The sequence below is a fragment of the Triticum aestivum genome, chromosome 2A (assembly GCF_018294505.1).
Source record: "Triticum aestivum cultivar Chinese Spring chromosome 2A, IWGSC CS RefSeq v2.1, whole genome shotgun sequence".
Taxonomy (NCBI): Eukaryota; Viridiplantae; Streptophyta; class Magnoliopsida; order Poales; family Poaceae; genus Triticum; species Triticum aestivum.
Window position 1 is genome coordinate 11,684,534 of NC_057797.1, and position 20,753 is coordinate 11,705,286.

General features: G+C 45.1%; 1 pseudogene; it reads left to right on the forward strand.

Moving 5' to 3' along the window:
• Nucleotides 1-10,737: 10,737 nt before the first annotated feature.
• LOC123191310 (scopoletin glucosyltransferase-like) lies at nucleotides 10,738-16,154 on the forward strand (annotated as a pseudogene).
• Nucleotides 16,155-20,753: the final 4,599 nt, after the last annotated feature.

Genomic DNA, 20,753 nt, shown 5'->3' on the forward strand with positions numbered 1-20,753 from the left:
ACAAAAGGATACTTGTCATTTTCTCCTTTGTGCCAGTTCAGTGTTAGGTTTGAGCTGATGTTGAACTCCACTATGGTAATCGAGAAGAATTTTCATCTGATGTGACTTGGAGGGTCGACAAACTTTGTTTTCTTCCATCTGCCGAACAAGTCTCGCAGAGGCTCTACGCAAAATGGAAAAGTCTCCAGGATTTTCTAAGAAGTTGATGGCGACAAGATGATAGGTGACACAAGGATACTTGTCTAAATTTCCAATATTCAAAGTAAGTAGGTTCATTAATTATTGTCCCATCGCAGAATGCATGCATGTGTCTTGCGTTGGACTCCTTCCAACATTTTACATGGCAGTCTACTCTGGCAATGTTTGACCGTGCATGGATACTAGTTTGCGCTTTTCGAGATAAAACTGTATTTCTAATATTCTAAATTCTAAAAAATGTGTACGACTATTTGGTGTTTGCGAGTGGCCGCTCTCTTACACACATGCATGCTTTTTTTATTTCCTAGCGCATGTCCTATTGGCATTAAATATGTTTACACTAGTCGCATCGGTTGGGGCATCCAGATGTGTAGGGGGGTTTGGGGCGCCCGGCCATAAATGGTGTAGGATGCGTTTGGTTGCCCGCGTAAGGTCCAACAAGGCCCGCGCGGGAAGAAAACGAGCTGATTGGTTGCCAGCGTACACTATTGGGTCTCTATCACACGAAGTTTAAAACACCTCTGGGCCTGTCTCGTGAGGCATGCTCGAATCGGCAGTATCTCGCGAGCCAATCCCGCGCGAGGCACGTGGGCAGCCGAGGCTGCACGCGAGGACCCACCGTCGAGAAGCCGCCTTTCTTCCCGAAGCGCCGGCAGTTATTACCCTCACCTTCCCTCACTGCTCTCTCTGCCCTCTCCCCTCTCCCCACACTCACCGACGGCGGCGGCGGCGTGCAGCAGATCGGAGAACAGCAAGTCGACCTCCAGCCACCTTCACCGGCATCCACAACAGCAATTCCCCCCTCCTCACCTACTACTTTGCATTCGATTCGAGTTTAGATTCGATCCACGTTAGGGGAATGGGGAATCGAGGTAAACACTATAGGAGTGATCATAACATCATCATGACTACCGGTAGATATGAGTTTCCCGATTCGGATTGAGTACAATATGAATGGGGATTAGGGTTCACCTTACATAGTAGGCACATATTTTAGCCTCAGGGACCCTGGATGCGATTGGAGCGGCGGGTGGCCTTGGTCTTGTTCTTCTCCTCGACCTACACCACCGTCTCTTCTTCCTCGTCGGAGTCTAGCTCGATTGGCATGCTTCGGTGTCCTAGCTTCAGCGCCCTCACAATCATCGACACTACATCTTCTTCTTCCACCTCCATAACACTCAAGCTGATGTATACCCCGGTTGTACACACAATGGTCGATGAGCTCACGCTTCATGAGGGATAGGCCATTGGAAGCTGGCCAAAACATCAGACTTATAAGCCAACACACATTATTCAGCGAAAGTAAAAATGTTCAACAGGAAACATTCCAAGATAAGTAAGCCTTACCAAGATAAGGGAGCGGCCTCTGCCTCACACCATCCCTCTTGACATCCACATAAAACCTTGAATTGCCACGGGGAAGGCAGATATACACCATGTCGCCCGGCCGCACTACATACTCATCCAGAAACCTGGCTCGAAGTCGGTTCCGACTACTGGCTTGAAGATTGTAAAAATCATATGCTTCTTGACATGAATCGAAGTTGGTTCCGACTACTGGCTCGAAGATTTCACAGCCTCTACGATCATTAATTTCAAGCAGACGTCGCTCGATGGCCGTCTTTGTGGACGGAGGTGTCCTCGTGTCAGGGCCACGAGCCCCAATATTCCGGATTATAATGTAAGCAATCTGTTATCATTATGACGCAAACATAATATTCCAGCAAAATACAGATTATAACTGTGTAATTATGAGGAATGATAACATTATCGCGACTACGAACAGGCAGCATCAGACCATTAATACTGATTTTGAAAAAATATAATTAGCAGTGCACCTTATATGGTAAACAGCAAGTTTATCGAAAAATTTGTTGACATATTTATTATTTGTCAATGCTGGGACATGCGAATCATCTAGTTCTGAAAGCAATGGTGTATGTGTGTAGACGGGTGTTTACCTTTTCTTCCATCCAGGCACAACTATAACGCTGCCAGAATCATCATCCCACACATCTGGATTAACATCTGAGCCGTAGGCGCATGCATTCGCGCCCCTCAATGTGGCCGGAGGCGTTACTAGCCCGGTGGGCGTACTGAGCATTCAAGATCAGAATATCAGGAGGACATGCGTGAGCTCTATACTGCGATTTTTTGTACTCGACGCTCTGATATTGGATAAACTTACTTGGAGTATGGCGTTTCGTTTGGGACAAGCGCATTATCCTGGATGGCCGGAAGCAACGACAGATCCGCCCCCGACCCCCCTCCACTGATCTGCCTGGATGCAGAGAACGGTTCGCCGGCGGCTGGGTTGGATCTGTGCTCCGGCACAGAATCAAGAAGGAAAGGGGATTCAGAATCGCATCTGGGGAATCATAAGAAATCAATAATGACGCATCCCGGACGAGCGTTGCGAATAGTACAGCATTATCCATATTTGATACGCACCTACAGCCGGTCGCCATTAAATCGCCTCCCTGCACCCAATCCATTAGATCGAGGAGTCAGTAGTCCGAGTAGGGCGCTGTATAGGGAGAGAAATTACGGGTCCGCGTCGGTATGCAAGGGGGCGGGTAGAAGACAGAAAAATGCAGAGGCTAGCGTGGAGCTGTTACCCTACGACGACAGAACCGTGACAGCTGTCTGACACGGTAATACGTGTGCTAGATCGCTATCCTGGGTCGGGCATCTCGAGGGAAAGCCAGACCTTTCGACCGCTACGATAGCGCGGCCCCGGTGCAGGTGTTCGAAAAATCCGCGTCCGATCCGGCCGTGTCCTCCTCCCATTTCCATGTGTTTGCGCTGCTGGATCACAAGGCTGGCACCGAGTGGGACCCCTACTTTTGTGGAGTGGAGGTGTATTCGTCTGAAACCGGAACATGGGTTCTTAAGGAGAATGGATGGAATGGAGAAGTTATGCTCAGTAATCATCAGTCAGCATCTGCGTTTCTTAACGGCTATATGCATTTTCGCGGCTTTCACCGTGAGTCACACCGTTGTCTAGCCGCTGTGGACACTAAGGGGGAGACATGGACGCACGTCCGCGTTCCTGGTGGTCTTTTGAATGGTTTTGTTCAGCAGTCACAGGGCTGCTTGCATTATGCAAATTTTAAGAGAGATGAAGACGGTGCTGGAATTCAATTCGTAGTCTATGTTCTTGAGGACTATGGCAGTAAAGAATGGGCATTGAAGCATAGCATTGAAACTTCGCACATGTTCAGAGGGAATCTTGTTTTCATGAATCCGAATTTCGAGTGGATTATGATTCATCCCGACTGTAACTTGATCTTCTTCACTGTGGGACAAGGTATTCTGTGCTACAACATGGATCGTCGACAAGTCAAGCTGATCCCAGGCAAGGTTTTGGTAACCGAATGAGGCATTTTTACCGAGGGGGACTGGTAAACGCGGTTACCACGATTACCAAGAAATACCGATAAATACCGAGGATATTTCGAACGAATTTTATAGTTGATTTTTGAATTCAAATAAGTTAATGAACGAATATTTGAACCATAAACCTCTCAAAACAGGAACTAGGTTACTACCAACACGCCAGAACCAACTCTCATGGCATTAGTTAGATCCTACGAACTTTACTACAAATCGAGTGTTTAAATTAAAAAAATTAAAAAAACTGGTATTTTTTGCTTGGTACGTGGATTTACCGAGGGGCACGGAAATTCGCGGTAACCATGGGAAATCTCGAAATTTCGACCGGTAACCAAAACCTTGATCCCAGGTACTAAAAATTGCATGGGGCCATATCTCCCATATGTGCCGCTGTACTTAGAGTTATCATCTTTGCACATGTGAAACCAACATGGGATTGCTGGTGCCTTTACAAGAACTGGACAATCAATGGGAGTCAATTGTTTGGCCTAAGGAGCAATGTGCTCGCTATGCCTGCTTGAGTATGGATCTTGTTTTGTCCAACTGGGGTGCACACATGATGTCTGCGTGCTTGTAACTATGGAGCAAATGGTGGTTCAGTATGGAGGCAACATGTCTGATTTCTCTGCACGTAGTTATTCAAAATTTCAGTGCACTTTCTACTTTCTGTACTTTTCCTTGACACTGCTACCTCCATGTTTTCATTCAGCTTTGGATAGTGTTTTAGTGAAGCTACTATGATCATTTAGTGTAACGCCTGATCAAATATTATCATGCAGTTTAAACTTATGTCTTCTATTTGTTGTTCGGGAATTACAAGCATCTTATGGACAAAGACCTAGTACACCATTGCTTGTCCGCTAATGATATGATGTGAGTAATTATTTTCTGACCGCTAGATATGTGTAGGTTGATGGTGAAACACTTTGGGTGAAACAATATCACTTTCTTTGGTGCTAAATGCTAGTTACTTATTAGCAGGAAACTAAATGCCAATTACTTATTAGCAGGTAAGTAAATGCTAAATAATTGTGGCCTCTTTTTGTGGCAAACAAAATGCTAATTACTTGTGGCCTGTTCTAGCAGAACATCAGCAATCAGGATGTTGATTTTTTTTTGTCAGAAAACTTTTTGCAGCAGAGAATTGCTTCATCAGTAGAAATCTTGTCTGCTTGTTGGTATGTATTCATGTAGGTAGGTTAATATTATCTGCAATGAGCAACACCATTCACTTTCCATTTTAGTCTTGCTTATAGTTATACGATGTCTGTAATGCTGCACCTATGCTCCAGTCCGGTGCAGTTCTGAAACTGGGTAGCAGCAGTAAATCCCGTTTCAGCTTCAAGCCTCCAAGACAAACTGCACTATCCTTGTGTTGCTGCACCCCGGACAAACTGAAACTATCCTTTTGTTCCTAGCGTTCAGGAGATTTTTTGTTGTTGATTTTGTGAAAAATAGATACGAAGAACTAAGAATAGACATAGTCTGGAATTTTGTGATCATGAAAATTTGGTAAGAGTTTTTTCTGAACGAAGCAGCCGTCGGTTAATTAGGTAGCAGTAGCTAGGTCAGCACGAATTCTTGTGTAGCCTGTTAACTTTGCATAGTTCTCCACGGAGCTACTATGAACATTTAATGCAAGACCCGATTAAATATTACCATGCAGCTTAAACTTATGCCTTCTGTTTGCAATTAGATATGTGTTTGTTCAAACAAATCTTATCGACTGAGACCTAGTAAACCATAGCCTGCCTGCTAATGATATAATGTGTGTGACCATTTTCTTTACTGTTAGATATGTGTTTGTTGATGAGTGTCTAGACAAATAAAGTGGCCTCTGCCAAACAAGTCTTGTAGTCTTCTGGAAAAACAAGTTTCACATAGTCTCTTTGCAAAGTAGAAAAGTCTCAACATGTGACTAAACCATTAAGAAAAAGGAGTGGGAGGATGACATGCACCCAGATAAAAGTTTGACTGGTATTTCTAATATTTGCAGTAGGTAGTTCCAAATTCATTACTGTTCCATAGAAACTGCCCTTATGTTTAATTATCTTTGAATTTGTCTTCGCTTGGACTTCCTTCGCATCTTACACAGCACCCAATATAAGTGAACTCTAGTCTAGCAAACTTTGACTGTATAAATTAGCCGTTTCTTGGTTGAGCGAAATATGGGACCAACTTGTTGTGCCTTTTTTTGGGAACACTTGTTGTGCCTTTGACATGTGGGACCTCCTAACCAGCATATGAGCCCGTATGCAAGAGCCAAATGTGCAGTCGGTCTCGCTTCGACGTATGGGACCGACATATGCATATGGGACCTCCTAGCCAGCATAGGAACACTTGTTTCCGTTTTCCCATGGGGCCCAATGTCCAGTCCCCTACCAGCGATCCCCAGTATCGTTCCCCAACCCACCATGGCGGCAACCCAACCATGAGGCAACCGGCTTGCCGTGCGGCCATGGTGGTCGCCGACTTCAAGTGCGGAACGGCTAGAGCTCCTCAAGGGCTGGCGCGGGAGCCTCACCGACGGTGATGCGCGCTACGTGGATGTGCCGTGCCACCGCGGTTCCCCACGAGTTGTTCGAATTCCCCGGTAATTTGAGTCGAAATTGTATTCTCAGTACCAACACTGTATCCTCAGTACATGGCCTCTGAGAGTTGGTATGAGTGTCTTGAGCTGCATCATCATCCCATAGTTGGTTATGTATCGCGTGTCTCCCTCAACGATGGCGCCAGCTCTCATCAGGAGGTGCTCCAAACTATGCACCACCTTCTCCTCTGATTTCGCGTGGCTCATGGAGCTGTACTTGTTCAGCAGGAAGGAGATGAACTGGCTCATGAGTTCAGCTGCAATCGCAGATATGGCAGTCTCCATGGCTGGGAATGGTGAGCTAAGCTGCGGGCCGGTCTCTGGACAAATTTAACTATGCTGGCCTCTTACAAGTCTTACGGAGATTCTTGGCAAAATGGAAAAGTCTCCATGGATGACTTTGACTGGGACAGATGGGCGGGTGAAACACGGAGAAGAAGCATGGAAAACTGAACCGGTATTTAAAATTATTGTGGGTCAAAATTTATTATTGTTAATTAGCTTCGCATTTTTAGGTCGTTGGACTCCCTTTACGCTACATATGAGTGAATCAAAATGCATGGATGACTTTAACTAGGACAGATGGGCTGGTGAAACAGGGAGTAGAAGAAGCATGGAAAAATGCATCGGTACATAATATTATTGTGGGTCAAAATTTATTATTGTTAATTAGCTTCACATTTTTATGTCTTTGGACTCCTTTTACACTACATATGAGTGAATCAGAATGCATGGATGACTTTGACTGGGATAGATGGGCGGTTGAAACACGGAGTAGAAGAAGCATGGAAAATGCATTGGTATTTGATATTATTGTGGGTCAAATTTATTCTTGTTAATTAGCTTCGCATTTTTAAGTCATTGGACACCTTTTATACTACATATGAGTGAATCAGAATGCATGGATAACTTTGACTGGGACAGATGGGCGGGTGAAACACGGAGTAGAAGAAGCATGAAAAAATGCGTCAGTATTTAATATTATTGTGGGTCAAAATTTATTATTGTTAATTAGCTTCGCATTTTCATGTCGTTGAACTCCTTTTACACTAGAATGCATGGTTGACTTTGACTGTGACGGATGGGCGGGTGAAACACGGAGTAGAAGAAGCACGGTAAAATGCATCGGTATTTGATATTATTGTGGGTCAAAATTTATTATTTTTCACATTTTTATGTCGTTGGAATCCTTTTACACTACATATGAGTGAATTAGAATGCATGGATGACTTTGACCGGGACAGATGGGCGGGTGAAACACGGAGTAGAAGAAGCACGGAAAATGCATCGGTAATTAATATTATTGTGGGTCAAAATTTATTATTGTTAATTAGCTTCGCATTTTTCTGTCATTGGACTCCATTTACAATACATATGTGTGAATCAGAATGGTATCCATATAGGTATACTCTGCTCCAGCAAAGTTGTTTGGGCTTTTCCAGATGAACTTTTCTGGAGAAAGCAGGGGAGCAACTCATCGGCACATACTTTAGTAGTAATCTTCCGGAGGACATGTAACCAGTTTGCCTGTGCATTTTGCTCCTTTGATTGGTTCTTCAGAATCCTGTGCCTTATGTTTTGTCCACACGTACTTTCATAGCTTATTTTGTGCTAGTTCAGTTTTTAATCAGAAACTGTTGCATCTTGTGCATTCTTCAAAGTTTAGGCTGGGTCTGATGTTGATCTCCACCATGGGGCAAAAATGGAAAGGAAAATAGCATGATGCTACTAGAGGATCGACACCTTGTTTTTTTCCCTATTTGAATCAAGATTGTCTAGACAAATTAAGTGGCCTCTGCCGAACAAGTCTTACAGTGTTGTGGGAAAACAGGTCTCACAGAGACTCTTTGCAAAGTAGAAAAGTCCCCAGGGGTGACTAAATCGACACCGACGAGTCGGTCGATGACAGCCAGATTCGTGTCTAAATGTCCACACATGTGACACAGAGAAGCCAACAATCCAAGTATTATGAAAATAATTGACTACTATTTCCGGAACAAAATACATGTATGTTTGATTATCTTTGCATTTGTCTTGCCTTGGATTCGTTTTACATTTTACATGGCATCCAATATATAAACTTGAGTAGAGAAGCAGGGCGCAACTCATCAGCAAGGAAACGGTATGCTCCTTTTTTCATCACAACTACATAGTTGGGTGGAAATCTTCCAGTGGACATGTAACTAGTTCGTCTGTACATTTGACAGAGTGTGAAGAAGCCCATCTGTAGAAATAGAGATTTCGGCTGGTCGATTGCAAGCGCATATGCCCATATGGAATCAGCTCTAGTAAAATTCTAGCCAGAACTATGCAATGATGATGATGATAATATTGGTAAACAGCTAACTAAATACAAGAAGGAAATGGTAAACGAGTAGAATTGTGCTGTTGGATAGAGTTGGTTGGTCAATCCTGAGCTTGAGTGAAGGCGGTGAAGTGAATGACGCTTTTCTCCTATTTTGCCCAGATTCAAATTTAGAGCTCCAGTAAACAATCTTTTCTTATTTCAGTTCAGTTTTCTCGCCTTGGTATATGGATCAGGATTTGTACAATGGTGTGAGATGATGTTGTTGGTCATAAAAATGGAAAAAGTATATTTTTGTCCCTCTACCTTTTTGAAAAGTTTAGAAATGGACTATGATTTCGTCGAGCTGGCTGCACCGTACACGTAAAGCAAAGCAATCTGGTATACTAGCAGAGTTAGCTCACATACACAAGTTAATTGTTCTAGTTGATTCCTTGGTGGCCTAACGCACCGGCTAGAAGCGCATGAGGGAGAGCTTGTGATACGATGGACTAAGCTTATCCGGTTTTGAAAGTGGAGGAACCAAGATTTGTTGGTTTTGGAGTCGAGGGACAATTTCTATACTATCAAAATAGTTGAGGGATGAAAATATACTTATCCCTCTATAAAAAAGTGTAGGATCTGATAGAACACACAATTTTATGATAGATCTCCAGTACATTTATTTGAATGGTATAAAAATTACTCCTTGAAACATTTTTTCCATGGCCACGTGAACACATCCGTTTCAGATATACCAAAAAAATACAACAAGAGTTACATTATAGGAGTTTTGAAACAAAATTAGATTGGCACTCCTCTTCGCTTCCTCCCTGGCAATGCGCTACCCTTCATGTGTACCCTGAGTACGACTTGTGACAAAAAGATGAACTAAATTATGAGGCGGTATCCTTGATTCCCATGCAATTAGAATGAAGTCACCTTCTGGTCTAACACTTGGATCTGCTAGAAGTTCGCCCATTGTCACACTTGGTGACTCCTCCTTAATTGAAACATCAATTGTATAACGTTTCACGCTAAGTGGATGCAGCGCAATATCTGTTATGTCCACATGATGGCCTTCTTCAAAAAGCATGTTTGGGTGCACACCGTATGTGGAGGCATTTCTTTTGGCATATCTTATCACCTTGTCCAATATGCAGAGCCAAAACCGAACATTAAGGTTCTTTCTCAACACATCCGCTAGTGTATTTGTTGCAAGAAGTGTACTTGGCACAATGTACAACACCTTGGTAAATTCATCTGCTATTTGTACTAGCCATGGATGTTCTGCAGGGTCTACACTCCTGAACGCCAGTTTCTTGAAAAGGTATCTCAACTCGTCATAAGACAGAACACTTAGGAAAATAGGCTGCACTGATCCAAACCGGGCTAACCTTTTAAGTTTACTTATGATGATGATCTTGCTTCCTCTGCTCATTCTTATGAGAAACGAGTGAAACATTTTCCATTCATCGTCGCCTACATCAGAAGCAAATTCAATAATTACCAACATCGTCCCAAACATGGTCCTTCCATGGTCAAGTATGGTCAAGAGGTTGTGTCCATTCAAGTGCAAAATAGATGAGAAGCGTGAGTGGACCCTTTCGTCGCCACACACATGAGCAACCAAGGTTTTCTTTCCAATGCCAACACCTCCTATGATTGGAAGAATTGCAAGTGCATGATCACCAGGAAGGTTGTTGTTCTCCAACAAGAAGCTCATGAGCTTTTGCTTCTCAGTGCGTCGGCCGAACATGAAATTGTCAGTGTAAAGACAAATGTCATACGGCCTACGGGACATGCGCTCGCATCCACCCAGAAGAACTATAAATTCTGCCATATTAGCAATAGAAATTTCTAAGCTTTCCAAGGCACCATATGACTCAAGGCACATTGCCTTGTCATCCTTCTTGGATGTTGTTCGAAAACGCTTGAAAGGAATGAATTGCAAGCTGCTGCTAAACGAGTCATTGATGCTACGAAGCCTGCACTGTTTTGGAGGGCACAATACCTCAATTTGTCCAGCACATGATATCCTTGGTACATGGCCTCTGAGAGTGTCTTGACCTGCATCATCATCCCGGAGTTGGTTATGTATCGCGTGTCTGCCTCCTCAATGATGGTGCCAGCTCTCATCAGGAGGTGCTGCAACCTCTGCACCACCTTCTCCTCTGATTGGGCATGGCTCAAGGAGTTGTACATGTTCATTAGGAAGGAGATGAACTGGCTCACAAGTTCACTTGCAACTGCAGATATGGCAGTCTCCATGGCTTGGATTGATGAGGTAAGCTGTTTGGCCGGTCCCTGGACAAATTTAACTATGCTGGTCTCTTACAAGTCTTATGGAGATTCTTGGCAAAATGGAAAAGTCTCCATGTGTGACTTTGACTGGGACAAGTGGGTGGTTAAAACATGAAGTACAAGAAGCATGGAAAATGAGTAATCTTCTAGAGGACATGTAACCAGTTTGGTGGGTCAAAATTGATTATTGTTAATTAGCTTTGCATTTTTCTGTCATTGGACTCTTTTTACACGAGATATGAGTAATCTTCTAGAGGACATGTAACCAGTTTGCTTGTACATTTGCTCCTTTGTTCAATCTTTGATTGAAAACTGTTGCACGTTCGTGCATTTTTGATAGTTTAGGATTGGCCTCATGTTGGTCTCCACAGTAGGGTAAATATGGGAAAGGAAAATAGCATGATGCAACTTGCTTTTGTTTCCTCTTTGAATCAAAAGTCTCTGGACAAATTAAGTGGCCACTGCCAAACAAGTCTCAGATAAGACTCTTTCCAATGTGGAAAAGTCTCCAGGGGTACGTGTCTATACTGTACACACAAATACTTGTCTAAATGTCCAAACATGTGGCAAGGAAAAGCCAACAGTCCAACCGGCATGAAAAGGATTGACTAGTATTTCTAATATTTACTTATCTTTGTATTGCCTAGGTGAACTTCGATGGAGAAGTAGGGTACTGTTTCATCTTGGTCAGTGATGATGAGAAGCGAATCAGTCTGGGTACCCTCGGGAGTAACCTGTCTGTCTGTACATTTGCTCCTTTGATTTCTTCAGAACCCAATCAGTCTTATGTGGCTTATATTGTGCTTGTTCAGTCTTTAGTCGAAACCTTTTGCACCTTGTGCATTTCTTCAGAGTTCATGCTTGAGCTGATGTTCAGCAGTGACAGCAGAGAGCTCATCATCATCACGTGGATTTTCATGAGCGCCTTGTACAGTCAATTTTTATCATTATTGACAGAAGAGTGCTAGTCAGTAAATCAACAGTTGTTGTTAGATTGAGAAAACAGAGGCTAGCACTATGTTTGATAGACAGAAAATACAACAAGAATTTATCTGAGTAATGTCTCACAAGATGGAACCTGTTGGTTAATAGTACACCTCAATCAGGCACTGAAGAAATATTTCGCAGTTTCTGGGTGATATGTGTTTCATCTCTGTTATACTAGTTCCCTTCATGTTTCCATCAGTTTGTGTAACAAAAAATGCTGATGCACGCTTCGCTAATGCATGAGCTCAGCTTCTTCTCTCTGCGTCGCTGCATACGAGGTGTGGTGTAAGTAACACAAGCAATTACCTGTCCAGGTTTCCGACGGCCAGCCACACAACCCGCCACCCTCTGTTCGTCACTGGAGGCTGGTCGCGTTCGGAAGGAGTGGTCAGTATATCACCGAGGCCCGTATCTTGGTGGGCTCAACATGCTTTTCTTTTGCAAGTTCTGTAACATGCTTTGGACTGAATCTGCTAATACAAAATTTAGCTTGCATCAGAAAAACAGAGCTAATATTAACAAGCACGTTTCCTTGTTGCTCAGGTCTAAGCTGGACAGCCGACTGTATACTCTATCTCCCGGTTCTTCTATCTGAAGAAACATATTCACTGACGCCAAATTCAGTTCTGGTAAGTACTGGTAAACTTGAGTTCTGGGAAGTTCTAGAAGCATATATACTACGTACTCTTTCTCTAGTTAAAGAAAATGATGCCAAACTAACTTGACCGGCACTAGGAGGTCTTGCCTTAACTGACCCTCACTTGGCAAATTTTCTCCTCCAACAAAAAAGTTAGTCAACACTTGATTAATTAAGAGGCGGATTTGTTTCCATTTATCTGCCGTGTCATAGGATCCTGTCGGTAATGCTTAGCTGCCAAATGCTTTTCTGTGTTGCTCCCTGGATAAAACATAGTGGCAAATCTAAAACATTGCCAAAAAATGTATTTAGGCTGGATTGTTGTGTAGAATCACAATTTGTTTTTGTGAAAAAAACATATGTTTCTTTTTGTGGAGGGTGTGAAAAGTCTATGTTTATTTTTGTCCTATACCAAAAACATATACTATTTTGGTTACTGTATTAACCTCTCACTATTATTTGTTGCAGCAAACAAATAATCATTTTCTAATATGTTTCCTTATTGTTTGGTTTCTATAGTAACCTTTCGCTGTTATTTGCCTCAACTGACCGTCAATAGTCAAAACTTTTCCTAAAAAAAGGTAGTCAAAACTTGATTAAGTGGCGCATTTGTTTCCACTTAAATTGTTGCAGTGTGGCTTAGGGTCCTTTCTGCCAAATTATTGCTCTCTGTTGCTCCCCGGAGAAAACCCACCAGCAAGTTACAAACAGCTTCCTAAAAAGTATAGGTCTAGATTCTAGAATATTGTGTAGAATATCAATTTATTTTTTGCGGAAATATGTGTTTATAACTTTATGTGTGTCTTATACCAAAAAAATATACTTCCCTTTTATTAACATCTCACCATTATCTGTGCAAACAAATACACAACTTTTTAAGGCGTTGTGTTCATGCACGGAAGCCATGCTCCGCAGCAACCCGTTCGAGGCGTGCTCGGACGACCCAGCCGCCGTCGTCTCCCTGCCGGGGCTGCCGCACAGGGTGGTGGAGCTGCGGGGGCAAATGATGGACCCTGTGAAGCGGCCACATGAGTGGGCATTGTTCCAGCTCATCCACGCCGCGGATCGGCGGAGCTACGGCGAGCTCTTCAACAGCTTCCACGAGCTGGAGCCGGCCTACGCCGAGCACTACCGCGCCGCACTCCACCGCCGAGCCTGGCTTGTCGGCCCGGTTGCGCTCGCAAGCGGCAGCAGGAAGGACGTGGCGTCAAGAGGCGCCATTGCTGGCACGCTCTCGCCGGAGGCCATCGGGTGCCTGCGCTGGCTCGACAAGAAGCCGGCCAGCTCGGTGGTGTACGTCTCCTTCGGCACAATGACCAGCTTCTCGCCGGAGCAGACGCGGGAGCTCGCCCGCGGCCTTGACCTCTCGGGCAAAAATTTCCTGTGGGTCATCACCAATGGCAGTGCCGCTGCTGCATCAGTGGATATATGTATGCCAGACGGGTTCCCAACTGCGCACCGTGGGTACGTCGTCCATGGCTGGGCGCCGCAGGTGCTCATCTTGAACCACCCCGCCGTTGGTGGTTTCATGACGCACTGCGGGTAGAACTCCACGCTGGAGGCCGTGAGCGCCGGCGTGCCGATGGTGACGTGGCCGCGGTACGCCGACCAGTTCCACAACGAGAAGCTCGTCGTGGAGGTACTCGGGGTGGGCGTCAGTGTTGGTGCCGAGGACTACGCAACATGGATGGAGACCCACCGGGTCATCACCGGCCAGGTGATCGCCGAATCCATCAGGAAAGTGATGAAGGAGGAGGGCGACGGCGACATGATACGAAAGAAAGCTGAGGAGCTCCGCGACAAGGCGAGGGCCGCGGTGGAGAAAGGCGGGTCGTCGTACGACGATGTTGGGCAGCTCATGGAGGAGTTGATCGCCCGCCGGTGCTCCGGGCGTAAGGCGGGTGGATAATTGTGTGATCCGGCCTCAGCGTGCTACCCGTTTTGCACTGTACCGACTACCATGTACCTTACTCCACCACATATATTTCTGCTTTCCTACCCTGCCGTGGCGGCCCTGAATCTCTGCCTCTGGCTGGCTCTGTTGGCCTGGCCGGGGGGCTGCGGCACGCCGTCTCGCTCGGCAGCAGTGCGTGCATGCGTGCGTGCGTTTCCGCGCGAGAAAGAGAGAGGTGTATGCGTCTCAAACCGGAACATGGGTTCTTGAGGAGAATGGATGGAATGGAGAAGTTATGCTCACTAATTATCAGTCAGCATCTGTGTTTCTTAATGGCTAGTAACAGTGGCGGAGCTAGCTACAAATGACTGGGGGGCCATGGCGTGTGTGGAGGGCTGGTTTCTTCATAAACTATATTTCTCTCAATTTGTGACACCCAAATACATAATTTCTTCACAAAAAATCAAGGAGCTGGGGGGCCATGGCCCCTGCACTAACACACATAGCTCCGCCAGTGGCTAGTATATGCATTTTCACAGGTTTGACCGCGGGTCACACCGTTTTCTAGCCGCGGTGGACACTAAGGGGGAAATGTGGACACACTTCCTCGGTCTTAGTAAAGGTTTTATCCAGCAATCACAGGGCTGCTTGCATTATACTCACTTTGTCCCATAATATAAGAATATTTTTGACACTAGTGTTGTTTCAAAAACGTTTTTATATTATGGGACAGAGGGAGTACAAATTTTAAGAGAGATGAAGACGGTGTTGTAGTTCGATTACTAGCTTATGTTCTCGAAGACTATGGCAGTAAAGAATGGGCATTGAAGCATAGCGTTGAATCTTGATACATATTCAGATGGAATCTTGTTTAGTACATGAATCCGAATTTCGAGTGGATTATGATTCATCCGCACTGTAACTTGATCTTCTTCACTTTGGGACAAGGTATCCTTGGATCGTCGACAAGTCAAACTAATCCCTGGTACTAAAAATTACATGGGGCCATATCTCCCATATGTGCTGCTGTACTCGGAGTTACCATCTTTGCACATGTTTTTTTTCCCGTGAAAATCGCGCCGACTACGCTCATGGCGGGCGGACGATGGCGGCGTCTATGACGTCGTTCCCTTCTTGAGGCATCGTTGTTGTAGGTCATGGCACCCCACTCGTGATGCTCCGGGGAAAACCCTAGATCTGGGACTACCGTATCGGACGATGATGGCACCTTCGATGCCGTTGTCCCTCCTGGGGACATCATTTTGAAGCACGTGCTAGCTGGAGGGGACAAGAGGAGGAGCGGTGTTACATCTACCGCAAGACCGACGGCGGATCCCGGCGGCATGGCGTCACGGAGGTTTGGCGATGGGCGCATATTGGAGATGGACTCGCGCAGGAGGAGTATGATGTCTGGCGTCATGATGGCGTTGATGGCAGAGAGGCCTGGCAAGCACTTCCACCGCTTCCTGGACGACCACCACGCCGAGATCGACGCCGTCGTCTCCAACGGTATCTTCCATTGGTCCATGGACAACGTCGCGGAGCATGGCATCCTGCGTATCACGTTCCTCGGCACCAGCATGTTTGCACGTTCCTGCATTGAGGCCATGCTCATTAGCAACCCGTTGGAGGCATGCTCCGACGACTCAGCCGCCGCCGTCTCCTTGCCAGGGCTGCCGCACCGGGTGGTTGACCTGCGGGGGAAGATGATGGACCCTGCGAAGCGGCCACATGAGTGGGCATTGTTCCAGCTCATCCACGCCGCGGATTGGCGGGAGCTCCTCATAGGCTGGCGCGGAGCCTCGCCGATGGTGACGTGCGCTTCGTCACTAGTAGAAAAAGGGTCATCTGTCCCGGTTGGTAAGGATCTTTTGTCCCGGTTCTTACACGAATCGGGACAGATGGGCCTTCACGTGGCCGGTGCGTTGAGTTCAGGAAGGAGGGCCTTTGGTCCCGGTTGGTGGCACCAACCGGGACCAGTAAGCATCCATGCATCAGCATTTCAGGGGCTGGGGTTTTTGTTTTTTTAGGGGGGGGGGGGGGGTTGGGGGTTTTGGAGGGTTAATTTAGGTGTTTCATATATTGTGTTAGCTAGCTAATTAATAGAGAGAAGTGTCCTCTCTTATGTCCGTGCTTGGTCGATGCTACGTACCATACATAGAGAGGCCCTCGACACGCTAGCTAGTAAGAAAATGAAGGAAACCATTAAGTACAGAAGTTCGTCATGCATACCGAGAGAAGTGATCGACCTCTCCTGCATATCATTGACATAAGACACCTCAGGGTCTTCGTTCTTAGGCTTATACCATTGGTGAATGCTGATCGGGATCTTGTCCCTAACAAGAACCCCGCACTGAGCAGCAAATGCTTCCTTTGTTCGGATGGGTTCGATCGGTTGGCCGTCGCGCGCGATTGCTGTGATCTCAAACCTTTCATCCGAGCGCAACTTTTTCTTCGGGTCTCGTCTCTTTACCGAAGTTGTGCTCGATCCAGAGGGCTAGAAAAAAGAAGAAAGACGAGAGTTAATTAATATGTGTACATACCAAAACAATGAATGCATCAATTAGCTAGTCAGCACAGGCTTAACTAATATATTTACCTGGCCGGACTCTGTTCGGTCACCGGAGCCGTCACCACGGGCTCCTTCTTGCATCAGCATTGGGTCACCGGAGTCATCATAATCATGTCTTTCCTCCTCCATTCTTCGATCACCGTAGCCTGCTTCTTCACCCTGTTCTTCCAGACCATCATTGTCGTTAAGATACGACAAGACATCACCTCCAGCTAAGATTATGTCCCCCAACACCTCTTCTTGTTCCTCGTCTTGTCCGAACTCCATTGTTTCTGCAAATATTACAACATGGCAATTATTACCCAAACATGACATCATATGGATATATTAGTGACAAATGTAGACCTAGCTTATTTCGGGTTTGGGGTGGCCTCGGCAATGCTTCAAGGTTAGGGGCGCGGCAGGAGGGGGTAGGAGACCGACATCGTATTTTTCTAGGGTTTGGGTGTCCTCGAGAGTTTTGGTCGAGCGAGAGGGCTGGGGGGTGCTCCCGTGTTATAAGTTATCACTGTCGAAGTTATCCGGGAGGGGGTTATATCGACAACGACGACATACATACATGGGAAAATAATGTTATCGGGGAGGGGGTAGGTCGACCCCCCCCCCCTCGTGTTGAAGTCATCGGGACGCGGGGCATATCGGCAACGACATACCCGATAAAAAATAAGAAGAAGAAAAAGAAGGGTCTATTCCTTTCTTTTTCTCGTCTTCTTTTTCTTCTTTTTGCTTCTTCTTATTTATTTCTCCTCTTCTTCCTCTCCTCTTCTTCTCCTTTCTTCCTCTTCTTATTTTCCTTTTTCCTCTCATTCTTTTTCTTCTTCTTCCTTTCCTAGCTAGATATATAAATCTTTTCTAAAAATGTAACTTTTGCATATATATAAAACTTTTTCTTCTTCCTTCTTCCTTCTATTCCTTCTTCCTAAATATATAAAACTTCTCTAAAAATGAAACTAACCTAATACTTACTAAATGAGAGAACATATATAGATAAAACTTTTCTAAAAAGTCTAACTTTTGCATATATGTATTTTTAAAACATCATTACAATTAAAAAAATACATACATACATACAAAGCATATATCCATACATCAACATATATGCAAAAATATATTACATCAACATATATGCAAAAAAATCATATATATATATCCATACATCAACATATATACATGAAAATATATGAAAAAAGCATTACATCCATTGAAAAAAACATCATACGGCAGCGGTGGCGGCAGGGGGCAGGGCAGGGCGCGGGGGCTCACTATGGGCGGCATCGGCGACGGCGAGGTCGGGGCCGGCCTGAGGCAGAGGCGGTGGCGCGCGGGGCAGGGGACGGCGTCTGGGCGACGCGGGGCAACGGTGGTGTCGAAGCGTCGAGGTCGGGGTAGCGGTGGCGTGGGGCGGCGATGGTGTCGGGGCGGCGCGGGGCGGCGACGGCGTCGGGGCTGCGCGGGGAGGTGACCGCGACGACGCGGGGTGGCGTGCGGCGACGGCGTCTGGGCGACGCGGGGTGGTGACGGCGCGGGGCGCGGGCGGTGACGGGGGCGGCGATGGCGTCGGCGGGGTGAGCTGAATCGGGCAGCCTGGTGGCGTCGACGGCGGGCAATTGCAGAGATGAAAATGAAAAATGCTAAGTGTTTGCTTATATAGCAAAGCCATTGGTACCGGTTGGTGCCACCAACCAGGACCAATGACCCCCTTTAGTCCCAGTTGGTGCCACCAACCGGGACCAAAGGTTAGTTTTCGGCAGCCCAAAGGGCAGGAAACAGAGGCCGTTGGTCCTAGTTGGTGCCACCAACCGGGACCAAAGGCCTTGCGCTGCCCGCTGCCAAAAGTTTAGTCCCACCTCGCTAGTTGAGAGGGGCTCGGAGTGGTTTATAAGCCCCACTGCGGCTGCCCTCTCGAGCTCCTCTCAAATGCAGACTTACGGGTCTAATCTCACACTATGCTGTCTGTGGTCCTATTGGGCCTTCTGCGGGCCTGAATCCTGGCCCAGGTTGAGTTTCTAGTCGTATTCACGCCGTGGTGGTCCTATAGGTGGCAGTTTTTTATTTTTTATTCCATTTTTTTGTTTTGTTTTTTGCATTATTTATTTCCTTTTGTTTTTGCTTTAATTTCTAATTCTTTTTTCTTTTAGGTCAGAAAAATTATAAACTTTCTGTTAGTGCCATTAGTTTTCAAATTTGAATAGTTAAAATTTGAATTTTTTGAAATTTGTGTGAATCACAAGTTTGTGATTAACTTTACTATAAAAATATAGTTTTTTTTACCATTTTTTGTTTTGTTTTTTGCATTATTTATTTTCTTTTGTTTTTTGCTTTATTTTTTAATTCCTTTTGCTTTTAGGTCAGAAAAATTATAAACTTTGTGTTAGTGCCATTAGTTTTTAAAAAATTATAAACTTTCTGTTAGTGCCATTAGTTTTCAAATTTGAATAGTTAAAATTTGAATTCTTTGAAATTTGTGTGAATCACAAGTTTGTGATTAACTTTACTATAAAAATAGGTTTTTTCTAGTTTTTTTGTTTTGTTTTTTGCATTATTTTTTTTTGTTGTTTGCTTTATTTTTTAATTCTTTTTGCTTTTAAGTCAGCAAAACTATAAACTTTCTGTTAGTGCCATTAGTTTTAGAAAAATTACAAACTTTCTGTTAGTGCCATTAGTTTCCAAATTTGAATAGTTAAAATTTGAATTCTTTAAAATTTGTGTGAATCACAAGTTTGTGATTAACTTTACTAAAAAAATGAGCATAGATGCGCCTATAGAGAGAATTCAACCTTAATTCATAATAAATTTCTATGAATTTCAGAGAAGTTCACTCTGAATTTAGGTCAAATTCCCTGTATAAGGGCATCTATTTTCACTTTGAGGGGAGCTCAACAAGGCAGAGAGGGACGGGCTTATAAACCGGTGTGAGCGCCCTTCGGTTGGCGAGGTGGGACTAAACTCTGGCCGCAACGAGGACCAACCCTTTAGTCCCGGTTTGTGGCACAAACCGGGACTAATGGTCATGGGCCAGGGGTGAGGCGCATTGGTCCCGGTTCGTGCGTGGAAGCGGGACCAAAAGGTCTAGATGAACCGGGACCAATGGCCCACGTGGCTGCCCTCTTGAGTGTTCTTGGTGAGAACATAGTTGACAAGGAGCGAACCGGGATTAATGGTATTACGAGGGCCGAACCATAAGACATTAAAGCATTTCAAATAAACTCTGAAAAAGTTGAAAGTTGGCATGGTATCATAATTTCACCCACATAGCATGTGCATGTACAAAACGGACAATGGTATCATACTCGTGTGTTACAAAGTTGGCATGGTATCATCATAATAGTTGCGGGAGAAAGTCTTCACTTTTTCTTCGCTTGTGTCATTTGCTTATTGCGTCGTAACCATGGATAATATTCATCGTTTATCAGGATGCTTGGGTCAGCCTTGACTTTGAAGGGAGGAATTTTATGAAACTTTTCATAATCTTCAGACATGTCTGTCTTGCCCTCCACTCCCACGATGTCCCTTTTTCCTAAAAGAACTATGTGGCGCTTTGGCTCATCGTATGATATATTCGCTTCCTTATCTTTTCTTTTTCTCGGTCTGGTAGACATGTCCTTCACATAGATAACTTGTGCCATATCATTGGCTAGGACGAACGGTTCGTCAGTGCACCCAAGATTGTTCAGATCCACTGTTGTCATTCCGTACTGTGGGTCTACCTGTACCCCGCCTCATGACAGATTGACCCATTTGCACTTAAACAAAGGGACCTTAAAACGGGTCAGATGCCGCACCACCGAAGACGGTGCAGCGAGAGCAGACGGACAAAACCGTCACCACAGAGCCCAATCCGCTGTATGCACAGTGGATATCAAAGGATCAACAGGTTCCGAGTCATCTTCT